The sequence below is a fragment of the Mauremys reevesii genome, linkage group 8, assembly GCF_016161935.1.
Source record: "Mauremys reevesii isolate NIE-2019 linkage group 8, ASM1616193v1, whole genome shotgun sequence".
Lineage (NCBI taxonomy): Eukaryota > Metazoa > Chordata > Testudines > Geoemydidae > Mauremys > Mauremys reevesii.
In genome coordinates, this window is record NC_052630.1 from 60,189,101 (window position 1) to 60,203,232 (window position 14,132).

Sequence of the window (14,132 nt, forward strand, 5' to 3'; positions counted from 1 at the left end):
ACAACACATAGTAGCTTCTGAAAAACATTGATATGATTCTTATCAATTTCACTGCTGCCGCCTCTAGTTACCGGGACTGAAACTGACAACTGCTGATTGACCCAGAATGTGACAGATATGGTGTCATAGGGCTTCTCCCCCACTTGGAGCTTTTGGGTTCCAAGATGGGGACCTGCATGGGCTCCTCTAAACTAATCCTAGTCTAGATCCGCTTCTGCTGCCACCAATTAAGATTAAAGTGGGTAACACACTGCCTGTCCACAAAACTTCCCCTGGGGAACCCAGATTCAAACCCCTTGAATCTTACCAGAGAGAGAGAAACAGCCAGTTCCCCTCCCCTCCTTCCCCCTCTCCAGCCTGCTCCGGAGAGATTACACACCGAGTCAAATCCTTGACTCAACACAAAGAGGGACTCACCTCCCCCTCCCCTTCCCTTGAAATGCAACCAAGAGAAGAATCAATCAAATCCTAAAAAGAAAAGAGTTTATTAAAAGAACAAAAGAAAGTACACTATCTCTGTAATACCAGGATGCAAAAATACAGGGTCTAACTTATAAACTTGGAGAGGCTATCCCCACCCCCTCCGTTCTCAGAATAATCAAAGTAACAGCAAACAGAAATAAAGATATTTCTACAGCAAACACACAATTGCAAATGTAGAAATCAAATTATAAGACTAATTCGCCTTTCTAATACTCATTATACTGGATAGTAGGAAATACTCCAGGAGAACTTGGAGACATGTCTGGCCTCTCTTAGATCCAAAGAGAGCACACAACTCAAACAAAGAACACAGACAAAGGCTTCCCTCCACAGAGATTTGAAATTATCCTGTCCCTTGATTGGTCCTCTGGTCAGGTGTTCATCAGGTTACTGAGCTTGTTAACCCTTTACAGGTAAAAGAGACTTTAACCCTTAACTATCTGTTTATGACATATGGTAATTTCCTGTATAACTTTGGGAGATCTTATTGAATTAATTGTAGGTATCTTTGGGGTCCATTGTACAGTGGGCCAGGATTGCGTGGGCCAGGATTCTCTTCTCTAAAGGAGAAATGTAATGTGCTTTCTTAGGGCTAGTCTACACTGGCTAGAGCTCTCTCAGTGCTCTAAAAAAACCACCTCCAGGAGAGGTGTAGCTACCAGAGCTGGGAGAGCAGCTCCCAGTGCTAGTGCACTGTTGACACTGGCACTTTACAGTGTTGAAACTTGCTCCACTCAGGGGTGTGTTTTTTCACACCCCTGAGTGAGAAAGTTGCAGCGCTGTAAATTGCCAGTGTAGGCCAGCCCTTAGAAAGAGCTGCATGGTAACCTATAACTGCGGCAATACACCGGTCATAGTCTCCGGAGAAAAAGCAAAGTGCAGATGTTGGCCTTTTAGGCAGTCTTCTTTTCTGGGGATATCACAGTGTAAGCAGGGAACTGGGCAGCCTGCAAAACCCTGTTCAGGAGGGAGTGAGACTCAGCTCTCCACCCAAGAGAGATGATGGCTGGGAGCTGAGAGGCTAGAGTGTGTGCCCTTGAGGAATCATGAGTGGGGGAGTACAGGTGTAGTTGCCCTGGACTGTGACACATGCTTTCCAGACATTGGGAGCAGCTGGTTCCCCAGACTGTGGGAATCAGGAAGGCTGGGGAGTCAGGGAGCCGGGGGGTCTGGAAACCCTGGGATCCTGGGGCAGTCTGCATGGTGTGGTTGCCACAGGCCCATAGACCTTGGAAGGCTTTGGATCCTTACCCCTAGCAGCTGTCTACCCTGGCTGCAGACACAAATAAGGGGTGTGGGGAGGGGCAAGATCACATAAGTTTAACTGTTAGAGATTGTAATACTGTGTACGTTGTAGCTTATTTGGAGATGTCAGTGATTTAAGGTGCTAGCCTAGAACTCTTGAGTCCTGGGGTGATTCCCTGCCCCAGTACATATTTCCTGTGAGAACAAGTCCCTTACTCTTGTTGTGTCTTAGTTCACATCTGTAAAATGGGGATAATAGTACTTCTCTACCACATAGGAGTTGAGGATAAATGTACTAAAGACTGTTGTTATACTAATATAATAAAAACCAGCAGGATCTTATTAAGAGGGATAAGGCAAAGATGCCACATTTATTGTAAATACCATAAGAAAACAAAAGACAGCAAAAGACAAAAGCAAACAACGTTGTTTTACTACTTATTTCTATCACTACTTATTCCTTATATACACACACACACACACACACACACACACACACACACACACACACACACACACATATATTCATTCACACAATTATTCATTCAGGTTCTGTATAGATGTTATAGTTACCAGCCTAGACGTTGCTCATGGCCAGGTATCTTGGTCATGAGGATGGAGCCGAGTCTGTGTCAGATGCATCTGATGCTCCTGGAGGCTGGCAGCAGAACCATAGACTCAAAGTCCTCAGTCTTTAGAGTCCAGTTTTATAGGAATTTATTCCTATGTCAGTTCATGAGAGTTGCTTCATTTTGCTGTTGCTAAATCAATCAGCAGGTGGCTGGCTCCATGTTGTCAGATGCTTTGTTTTTCCTTCCTTTGAGGTGTGGTGGGTGGATTCCGGTTTGTCCTCCGGGAGTCATCTGGTTGATCCCACTTGACACCTTCTTCAGCCGACACTGAATTCTTCAGGCTGGTACCTCCCTAACCATTCATTCACATACATTCTCTAGCTTAATCACATCTATTTCACTGTTATTTTTACCTTTTGGGGTGTTACCAATTTATGTGAGACTCCCTGTCTTTTAACAAGCAAAGATAAAGTGAGATGAAAACTTACAGAGGGTGGGGGTCTCTGTCTATACACTATAACAGCTACTGTTTTGGCTTACTTAAGAGTTAATTAATGTTTAGCAAGTTTTATACAAAGTATTTCTTTGAGCTTAACAAGTTATCTCTTTGAGCAGGCTTCACACAGACACAGCTGGTGTCTTGCAGGTTAGAGGCTAAATGTTGGGAATCACAAATTTACTTCTAACATAAACCTTAAGTTATAAAGTATCAATTAACAATAAATCAATAAATCATTTCTCATATAAATCATGTTTAATATAAACCTTCTTTAATATCCCTACACTGTAATGTGTTCAGATATATAATAATGGGGAGCTACATGAAATGATTATTCTAAAACTGAATAAAATGTCAGAGCTTGATACTTTCAGCCTTCTGTCCCTTTAAATCTGAGGATCCGCAGCACAGCTCTGGAGAATAGGAAAGGCATTCCTTTAGTTGTTTGAGTTGCTTATGACAATTCATGAGCATGTTTCCTTTGAGTTTACAAATGTACTAGTGTTCTGGGTCACACAACACAGTAGACTGTAGGTGCTACATAGACTACCTGTGTTTGGATTACTTAAATATATCTGCAAGAAAGTACTGTTGCTGTTTTCTAAACACTGAAATGTACTCTCCTCTTTATCTACTTAAGGGCCTGATCTTCAACTCTGACTCAGTCACAGTTTCCATTGGCACAAAAGATTGGGTCCCCTATTGGATTACTTTTTTAAAAAATCTACTCATTAGCTAATATTTAAGTTATCTGAAGACTGCAGAAGTGTGTAAAGCAAGAAATAAATTACATGCTTCAAATAAAAAATACAGCCATTCCAAAACACTGTGTAATAAACGTGACATTTTTTGTAAGGACACAAATTTAGCGAAAGATCACAATATATTGTGAAGTGTTTCAAACATGTGTGAAACACTTAAAATTGTTTGTAGTTTGGTTTGCAAATTCTCTTTTTTTGTTGTTAGTTTTGATAGAATTTTTCTGAATAGCAATTGTTACAATAACATCAAGATCCAAATTATTCCCTTAGTGATTCAAACTAGATATGCATTGAAGTCAGTGAGAGTTTTGTGTGTGCTTGTTTGACAGCTGGAATTTGGTTCTAAGATTTTAAATGGAGAAATTAAATCAAAAAGAGTGATTTTTATGTTTGTCAGTTTCACTAATACAGAATATGGTTTCTTTTATTTTGTTATTAATACAATTTTATTAAAATCTGGGGCATTTTTGTGCCCTTATGGGAGAAGAACAGCAAACTGGGCAGCTGTGAGAGCTTCTATTTCTCATGCAGCAAGCATCAGACTGAATGAAAATACGGTGGGTAAGCCAAGTATCACATTCACCACGAAATATGTTTTGAGACCTGACAAGATAAGTATGTAAAGAATGAAGAACCTGTGCCATCTTGTTAATTATCAAATGAAAACTAATCATAAGAAGTCCTGCTATAGACTGGCAATATTCCTTTCCTTTTTATTAAGATTACATTGCATGATAGTTCCTTTAACAATATATACAGTAAGAATTAATTATACTTTTTAAAGAGCCAATACCTAATGTTCAAAGGAACTTCATTTTGTACATCCTTTTTGTGAGGAGGGAAGAACTAATATATTTAATTAATGAACCATGGAGGAAAATGTATTTGAACTTTGGCTAGTTGCCTAAAGGATCCTGGGGTGTGGCACTGAGAAGATATGTCCAGATGTTTTTACAACTAAATAACTTATTGTGTTTATTATGGAGGCATGGTAGTATCCAGTAGGTTGATAACATGAGTTGTATATATTCTGATTCAGAAGATGTAGTTCTGTGGTACAGAATAAGTGGGAAATGCATTGTGTCCTAGCTGAAAGATCCAATCTTGATGGCTAGTCAAGGAAAGGTCCCACGAGACTCAGAACATCTTACTTCATCAGACCACCCTTACCAAACAGGGTAAAGTTTTTTTCAGTACTGTCATCCATGATGGCAGAACCACTAAAGCAATTTAAGAGCTACAGTGGGCTGCAAACAGCTGTTGCACACTTCGTGTTGTAATTTCAGGTAGTAATCCATTCTATGATATTGCAGTTTGTTCTATAGGGTCTGACCCAGGTGCCCTTGGCAAAATCCCACTGAAATCAGTGGAGATCCCGAGGCAACCAGTTGGAAGACGAAAGCCATAGTAATTGACTTTCAAAAATCTTGCTGCCAAATGGCAGTATTTAAAAATTTGTGAGCGGTATATCCTGTTTAATTTCTTTGTGGTAACTTTGGTATTGGGGGACTTTGTCAGGCAATATGAATGTGCCATAAGTTTCCTGTGTATCATTTGATTATTATAGGATGGTGATAGCAGATACAAGTGCTGTGACACTGCTATTCTAAACCATTATCTTCATCTGTTCATAGGTTTCTAAAAATTTACAAAGAGTGCCACCAAATTTGATCAAGAGGGTGTGTGTGTGTGGGGGGGAAGACTGCATATATGAAGCAGGGCCTCATTTACTTAGATACCTACAGATACAGACAGGTGTCTAATTGGGTTTACTAGAGCACCTATGTGAGTTAGGTGCCTAACTCTCCTTGAAAATAAAATCTTTAGGGACCTAAATACCTTTGTAAATCTGATCCACACTCCTAAATCTTTGTTTGATTATAGTGAATATAGTGATGTTAATTTCTCTTGCTGATGCTGGTAATTCACCTTACTATCTTCTTATCATTGATCTCAAAGCCGTATTTTATTATTGTAGTAAATTATTAAAAAGATATTAAGAGTTCAACAGGACTTTCTGTCTCTGGCTAGCCATTGCAATCTATTTATATGAAGAAGCAGAATCTTTCCTTTGAGCTACAGGTGATGTCCATCCTTTTGTTGTTTTTTTATATTAATTCCTATCTCCAATAAGTCATTCATGTGAGAGATGTTATGAAATTTGGAATTAAATATTTGTTTGGCTTTGTGAACATAAAGATCTTAATCCATTCTCTCTGTTAGAATTTAAATGAGAGGATTTGTCACTAGGCGGCCAAGTAATGCTGGAATTGACTCCTGGTAACATGGCCCAAAGTCATGACATTTTTGAAGTATCAGAGGGGTAGCCGTGTTAGTCTGGATCTGTAAAAGCAACAAAGAATCCTGTGGCACCTTATAGACTAACAGACGTTTTGCAGCATGAGCTTTCGTGGGTGAATACCCACTTCTTCGGATGCAAGTGGTGGAAATTTCCAGGGGCAGGTTTATATATGCAAGCAAGAAGCAAGCTAGAGATAACGAGGTTAGTTCAATCAGGGAGGATGAGGCCCTGTTCTAGCAGTTGAGGTGTGAAAACCAAGGGAGGAGAAACTGGTTCTGTAATTGGCAAGCCATTCACAGTCTTTGTTTAATCCTGAGCTGATGGTGTCAAATTTGCAGATGAACTGGAGCTCAGCAGTTTCTCTTTGAAGTCTGGTCCTGAAGTTTTTTTGCTGCAGGATGAGCACCTTAAGATCTGCTATTGTGTGGCCAGGGAGGTTGAAGTGTTCTCCTACAGGTTTTTGTATATTGCCATTCCTAATATCTGATTTGTGTCCATTTATCCTTTTCCTTAGAGACTGTCCAGTTTGGCCGATGTACATAGCAGAGGGGCATTGCTGGCATATGATGGCATATATTACATTGGTGGACGTGCAGGTGAATGAACTGGTGATGGTGTGGCTGATCTGGTTAGGTCCTGTGATGGTGTTGCTGGTGTAGATATGTGGGCAGAATTGGCATCGAGGTTTGTTGCATGGGTTGGTTCCTGAGCTGGAGTTACTATGGTGCGGTGTGCAGTTACTGGTGAGAATATGCTTCAGGTTGGCAGGTTGTCTGTGGGTGAGGACTGGCCTGCCACCCAAGGCCTGTGAAAGTGTGGGATCATTCTCCAGGATGCGTTGTAGATCCCTGATGATGCGCTGGAGGGTTTTTAGCTGGGGACTGTATGTGATGGCCAGTGGAGTCCTGTTGGTTTCTTTCTTGGGTTTGTCTTGCAGTAGGAGGCTTCTGGGTACACGTCTGGCTCTGTTGATCTGTCTCCTTATTTCCTCGTGCGGGTACTGTAGTTTTGAGAATGCTTGGTGGAGATTTTGTAGGTGTTGGTCTCTGTCTGTGGGGTTAGAGCAGATGCGGTTGTACCTCAGTGCTTGGCTGTAGACAATGGATCTTGTGGTGTGCCTGGGATGGAAGCTGGAGGCATGAAGGTAGGCATAGCGGTCGGTAGGTTTTCGGTATAGGGTGGTGTTAATGTGACCATCAGTTATTTGCACCTTAGTGTCTAGGAAGTGGACCTCCCGTGTAGATTGGTCCAGGCTGAGGTTGATGGTGGGGTGGAAGCTGTTGAAATCGTGGTGGAATTTTTCCAGAGTCTCTTTCCCATGGGTCCAGATGATGAAGATGTCATCAATGTAGCGTAGGTAGAGAAGGGGCGTGAGTGGACGGGAGCTGAGGAAGCGTTGTTCCAGGTCAGACATTTTTGAACATGCCTAAAGATATGGAAAAATACTCACTCTATGCAAGACTAGGATATAGAGATAATATTATTCTTGTGTATGTAGGACCTGATCCTAGGTAACTCTTGTTGTTGCAGCATTGTAAGGCAGGCTATACCTAGATTTGCTTCAGTGTACAAGTGGGGATATGCCACAAAGAGCTCCCCATTTACCATTACTCTGGAGAGTTAGAGTCACAATTCCATGTTAGAGCTGCCATTAGTGTTAGCAGCCCATGAGTAGTAGGAGAAGGCCTGAGGCCTGGTCCATCCTTGCTCCTCATTAGCCTGATGGCTGAGTCACAGAAGCACATTCCCAACCTAAAGGCTAAATGGTATCATTGGGCACAGTAACACACTAAGAACAGAGTGGAATCATGCAATCTAAGGCAGAGCACAGTTTGTGGCATACAGATTATACTGTGTGGATAGCCAGCTCCACTTGCCAAAACATAATTGGGTCCCGCCTCCTGTCCCTTTGTGCATTGCGTGTCTCCGATCACGGGAGTGGGAAGGGAAAAGTCCTTTGAGCACAGAGCTAAACCCCAGCTAAACCTGTAGGTCCCCCAAGATCAATGTGGATCTCAAGGCAAGGGCTATTCAGTGGTGTCCATTTTCTCCCTGCTATTCTTACAAGCAGCAGCCAAGCTCCAGGGTCCCCACTGATCATGGCTGCGTCTCCTCCTCAGAAGTGGCTCCATAATACAGAGGGGGAGTATATGTAAGATAATGCAGTCTGTGGAATAATTTGTACATGGAATTTCTAGCAGGCATGGAGGTGCGAGGGGTGGGACATGGGAGGGGTTGGGTAGAGTACAACCAGCCTCCTCACCTTCCACTTCTGTTACCCTCCCCATCTGAAGATCTGGAGTCTCATGGAGGCTTAGAGGAGAGGATGGCACACAGCCATCTCTCTTCATATCTGCCTTTCCCAGATGGATCCAAAATTTGTCTTCCCTGCTTTAGTGGATTTGGCTCCCATCTGTGCTGCCCACAAACAGCCTTCCAGCATGCAAGCCACACCCTGAGTGTCTGTGTGTGCAACTGCAGCCTGCCAGCCACACTTGGGTTATACTCTGGCTCTCACCAACCTTGCTTATACTGCAAGGTGACCCCAACACGCTCCCAATCTCGTATTTTCACCAGAATCTAAGTCATCTCCTGGGCCATACTAGTATTTTAAATCTGTTATTTTTTAAAGAGAATAATATGCATCTCAAGTAGTCCTTCAAACACTTTAGTTTAAACACAATAGATTAGATAAAACAGGAAGAGAAGTTTATTAACAACAAAGAGATAGCATTTAAGTGAGTACAATGAGGCACAAAAGTCAGAAATGGTTACAAGAAAAATAGATAAAATATTTACTAATGCCTAACTTAACAAACTATATTCGACTTGAGCAAAGTTTCTCACCATATGCTCCAGCAGATTACTGACAAAACTCTCAGGTCAGGACCCTTCCCTCAGTGTCTAATGAATACTTCTTTTGTCTCTTTTAGGTGTAGTCAATGCAATGGACGGAGAAAGAGAGGTGCCTTAGGGCAGTGCTTCTCAAAGCCGGTCCACTGCTTGTTCAGGGAAAGCCCCAGGTGGTCTGGGCTGGTTTGTTTACCTGCCGCATCGCAGGTTCGGCCGATCGTGGCTCCCACTGGCCGCGGTTTGCTGCTGTAGGCCAATGGGGGCTGCAGGAAGGGCAGCCAGCACATCCCTTAGCCCGCACTGGTTCCCACAGACCCCATTGGCCTGGAGCGGCGAACCTGTGGATGCAGTAAGTAAACAAACCAGCCCAGATTGCCAGGGGCTTTCCCTGAACAAGCGGTGGCCCGACTTTGAGAAGCACTGCCTTAGGGTGTTTGCCCTCCTTTTTTATAGTTTTGGTACGTCTCTGGAAAAACATTTCCAGCTGGGCACTAGAAGACAGAGTCTATGTGGAATGATGACCCCTGGTAGCTTTTCTCACCTGTTTCAGCTTTCTTTGTTCCACTCCTTACTTGATGACTCCATTTACTGTTTAAATGCAAATTAAGCAGAGCACACATTCTTTTGTTTATGATCGGCTTGTTTACAAATTTCTCTTTAGGCAGGACTGTGGGATTTGGAACATGTGTTAATAACCCTATATAGGGGAATCTTATAAATTCACATACAATGTTGCCCCAGATATTTTATCAGGACAATACTGACCAGCAAATTGAATTTTCAAATGATACCTTACAAACATTTTTATAAGAGTGGGTAGGGTGTGCATAAAGAGGTGTATTCTGTCACAGGTTCTGAGCAAGGACTTGAAAGATTTGGCCCAGTTTAATTATGCTGTTTATGGGCTCAATCATATATTTTCACAGATCCATGGATAGAGTGATGTGGAGCTACTGCATTCCTTTTGTCCTGGATGTTTACATCTCTAAACAGGGAACTGTGCATCAGCCTGACTGAAAACTCCTCATGTGCTGCAAAAGTACATTTCCTCCACTGATGTTTTAATTGGAACTAAACAGGAAGTGCCAAATCCTGCTCCCAGTGAAGTAGAAAGTAAAGGTACAGTGGACTTCAATGGCTGCAAGATTTGTTTCTGAAATTGTTACAACTTTGTTCTGGACTCGAATACTACTTGTGTTATATGGGGTTTCTAATTATTTCACAAGCTGGCATCCACCAACAGCTGGATCAGGAGATCATTTTAATTAAAATAAAAAACAGGCAAATACATTTAAGTCTATTTTTTGTGAGAAGAGCTTATAATTTCTCTGCTGATATTTTAAAAAGCCCTGTGCATTTGTTATATATAAACTTGGAAGCTGATATTTCTATTTTATTTTTGGAGTCTTAGTTGAATATTTATATCCCATTATATCAGCTGCTCACACCTGACCTTTCTTGCAAACTGAGTCTTGGGTCCAGTGTGGTGGGAGAAAAATACCTCCCCAAGAAATAGCCACACTACCCCAAGTTTCTCCTTGTTTCCTGGTGGCATAATGTACCCTTGCACATCAGACCCACCATTCTTGTCACCTTTGGCTGGGGACTTGCTCCCAGTCGAATGCTATGGTGATAGAAAATCACCCTTCTCCTGGATGCTCCTCAAATATCCTTGATTACCCAGTGCACCGTTAATTTGGCCCACAAGTGGATAAACAGTTCATGATGAAGGGTATTAACTCCCAGTGAGCATTCAGGACACAAGGATCTGTAAGATATTTTCATATTTTGTTTCAAAATAGCTGATATTCAGAAGAGAACTGAGGCTAGATTTTCAGTTGGAGAAAATTAAAATTGTTCCATTGAAACCATTAGAGCTATGCTTGTTTACACACCAATGGAAGATCTGGCCCTTTGGAAACAATACATTAGATGAGAGCCAAAATGCAAGTCTATAGGTGCAAAGAATATGGAACAATATTAAATGTAATGCTACTGATTAGTTGAGCTGTATGTATGTAATGTAATATACCTATTAAAACAGCATGTTGCCTTATATTTCAAATGTTCATCAACATGTATACTGTAAATTACAGGAAGTAATGGTAGTCCTTCAAGCTAAAATCCATTGCAGGATCTGTTTACAGCTGCTATTCACTAGAACCTATTTCATACCTGAAGCAGGAGTATAGGATGCAATGGTGTTTATGTACATAATGACTTATAAGCTACAGTGGACTTGTCTGAAAGTAGAAGCCCTGTGTGAGTAGTTAATAAGGTGCTAATTGGGTGACTGGGTGAGAATTAAAAGGAAGCACACAAGCTGGCCAGGAAGGGTGTATTGTGACTAATGCTGAGCTCTGTGATTGGCAATTAGGGTAAATTGAACTCTTTCTTTGATGTGGTCTTTATTACTTGGCTGCTGGCTCTTTTCTTTCTTTCTCTCCTGATACGTCATGTCATCATGCTATATCTGTCTATTTCTCCATTATGAAAGATCACAGTCTCAACCACATCAGCTGTGAAATTTGAAAACTCTTCTTTCTCAGCAGATTCCAGTTATTTTAAAGGAAAAGTCAACTATATGTATTACAAGGAGTAGTTGCCTCTGATGTTGTGGCTTTCCTTTTAGCACTTCCAACACTGTTGTAGCTACTGTCCAGTGATACCCATATACTGTATCAAATATTTGCAATCCTGTTGCAGTGCTCCATAGGATATCACTAGAGTTAACACTGAATTACTTTAAATAAAGGAAAAACACTGATTTACCCACAGATCTCCTTTTATTTATCAGCAGGTATATCTTTGATTTAGTTGTCTGACATGTGTTGATTGCTTCAGCTTCCAGAAGGCCGTTTTTGTATCTAAAGCCACTTCTGTATAATAAGGCCTATGCCATCTTAATCCTTATCTCAAGCACCGCCAAGTATGCCCTTCAAAGTCTAAGAGAATTCAGTAAAAGCTTCGTCTAACCCCTAGAAATGCATTTTACAATTCTATGCTTTCCTTAGTAAACTAGTGGAAAATGGGAAAAATTGACCGTGCAACTGCAAGTCGTCTTTTTCCCTAGGTTCGTGCTCCCAAAAGGCTTTAGTAAGTTAGGCATTTGGGGCGAAAAAAAGCCTTTAGTTATATTATTTTTTTTTCATCTCTGTAAAACCCCATATGTTCTTCAAACATTTCCTTTTTTGCTTAAATTGATTAAATAGATGAAAAGAAATACCCAGAAACAGAAAAATACAGGATATTTTATTAGTAATCAAATCTTTTTAAATAGATGGAAAGTTTCTAAGTGGCCATTATCCATATTGTAAGGAACCTGGATCATTATGGGGTGTGCAGAAAGAAGTGGGTAGCTGTTTCCTAGTGCGATAAGTATGGTTCTAATTAAAAAATAAAATAGTAAATACGCTATATGGACTCGATCTTGGGCATATAAGTGTTTAAAACTAGAACACCTTAAGATGGCATTTTACAATAAAGATGAAGGGCAGAGATATGGCCCTGTGAGAATAACTCGGGAACTGCCTCAAGAGCAGTTAGTGTTAGCAGTCTAAGGAAGGGAAAGTGTTGTGGGTTTTTTGTTGTTGTTTTTTTGGTACATTCAGAATATAGTTTAATATCAAATAAGCCAGATGTGTTAACCACACTTGTGTCATATTTTATAAGAAAATACATGAGCAAGTTACTTCAGTTCACTGAGGTGGTAATGAAACTGGGATTCATGTAGAAGACTCAACTCCACAAAAGATCTCAGAACATTTTGGGAGATAATTTGTTAGTGTTGACAGTCCTACTCTGAGTATTTCAAAGCTGCTTAGGCTACCAGGATACCCTTCCCATCAATTTCTCTCATGCATCTTTGAAAATCCCACCCTTGCTTTCCAGTCCATTATGAGCATTAACATTCAATGCACATCCGTATGTGCCACTGAAGTTGAGCTTTGGAATATGCACACATACCTTGAGGAGTAGCTGAATTCCTGAGATGAACACTGAGGCATTACATGTGTCGGAGAACGGGGTCAAGACTTTGGGGCTGGGAGGGCTGTCTGTTCCTGATCACAATCTATGCAGTGACAGTGGCAATGGACAGGAAAGCGATAGGTCAAGATGGCCAAAACTGGTTCAGAAAATTGTGAAAGCCTCTGGGTAATACCAAACTACTCACTGACTGAGGGAGCATTTGATGATCTGTGACTGAGATAGTTTAGCACTACCTATAGAAATGGACCTTGAAGGCAATAGTTTGACACAGATTTTTCTTGCATAGGAAGACAGTAGCTTGAGTTCTGTTTCTGTAAATCATTCAGTTTTAAATGGCATTGCAGTTTGTGTCTGGCATGGATGCAAATAACACTGCACGTGTGCAAAAATAAACTACTCTAAATCTAGAGGTGGTTTAGAGTTCCGATTATTATTATAATGGAGCCCATCTCTCACACACTTGTAGTGTTACCAATGGTAAAAACATTCATTTTTCTTGTAGTTTACCTCAGGAATATCCTGCCTACAACACAGAAGCAGACAGCGTATTCCAGGGTCTTGTTAGGACCTCATATATAAGAAACAACTGCATTAATTAATTTTCTCTAGCTAGAGCTAAATTCTTCTTCCTAGTGTATGAGCAATGTAGCTCAGGTGGCACGTGACCATGATTCATCACTGAATTTGGTCTGCTGGTTGGACTATTAGCTTGCTCGGACCAGGCAGGATACTGACAGGGAGTGTAATGTGAATGCTGATCCATGCCCCCCAAACTAAATTCTTACAATGTAGAGATTCTATAATAATAATAATATAATAATGCAGAGACTATAATAATCCACTTTGAGGATTTTGAATATTTCCTTCATTTATTTTTATTCATTACTTTGTTGTTTATAGTTTAACTTCTTCCAAAGTGGGGGAAATGCAAAAACTCACTGAAGAATAACCCATAATTGTAGTCTTTATTACAGTACAATTTATTTTATTTGTTTCAAATTTTAGGTAGTGTAGTGGCAGGGAACAGGGGACAAAGAAATGCCAGATAAAGAGGAAAATTTAAAATGGGAATTTTGCCACCAACTTCAGTGGGGAGGATTTCACCCCCCATTTTTAGTAAATATGTTTTCCCTAGTTTGTCAGCTAAAGTAGTTATTACACACTTGTCATTTGCTGCACTGCATTATCTTCCGAGAATCTCCTCTCTGCAGGGCATATCTGTTTGTGTTTCAATCTCATCATATCTACAATGTACAAATTAGGAAGAGCATATCTCGGCAGGTTCAGAAGGTGGGCTAAGATAAGGACACACAAGTTCACATATTGATTCTGAGCCTTAGCCAAACTATCCAGACTTCTTGCATCTGCTAACCTAGGTTGTAGTTTTAGACAAATAACCTTGATTTTTTTTAAATCAATACAAAATA

General features: G+C 40.8%; 1 long non-coding RNA gene across 1 annotated transcript in view; it reads left to right on the plus strand.

Annotated features, from left to right (window-relative positions):
- The window catches only part of LOC120370948, an 81,203-nt gene extending 69,717 nt beyond the window's left edge, over positions 1–11,486 (plus strand). Inside the window, exon 2 of the long non-coding RNA XR_005584077.1 lies at positions 9,642–11,486. This is a non-coding gene — a long non-coding RNA (uncharacterized LOC120370948). The remainder of the gene's footprint in view (positions 1–9,641) is intronic.
- The last annotated feature ends 2,646 nt before the right edge of the window (positions 11,487–14,132 follow it).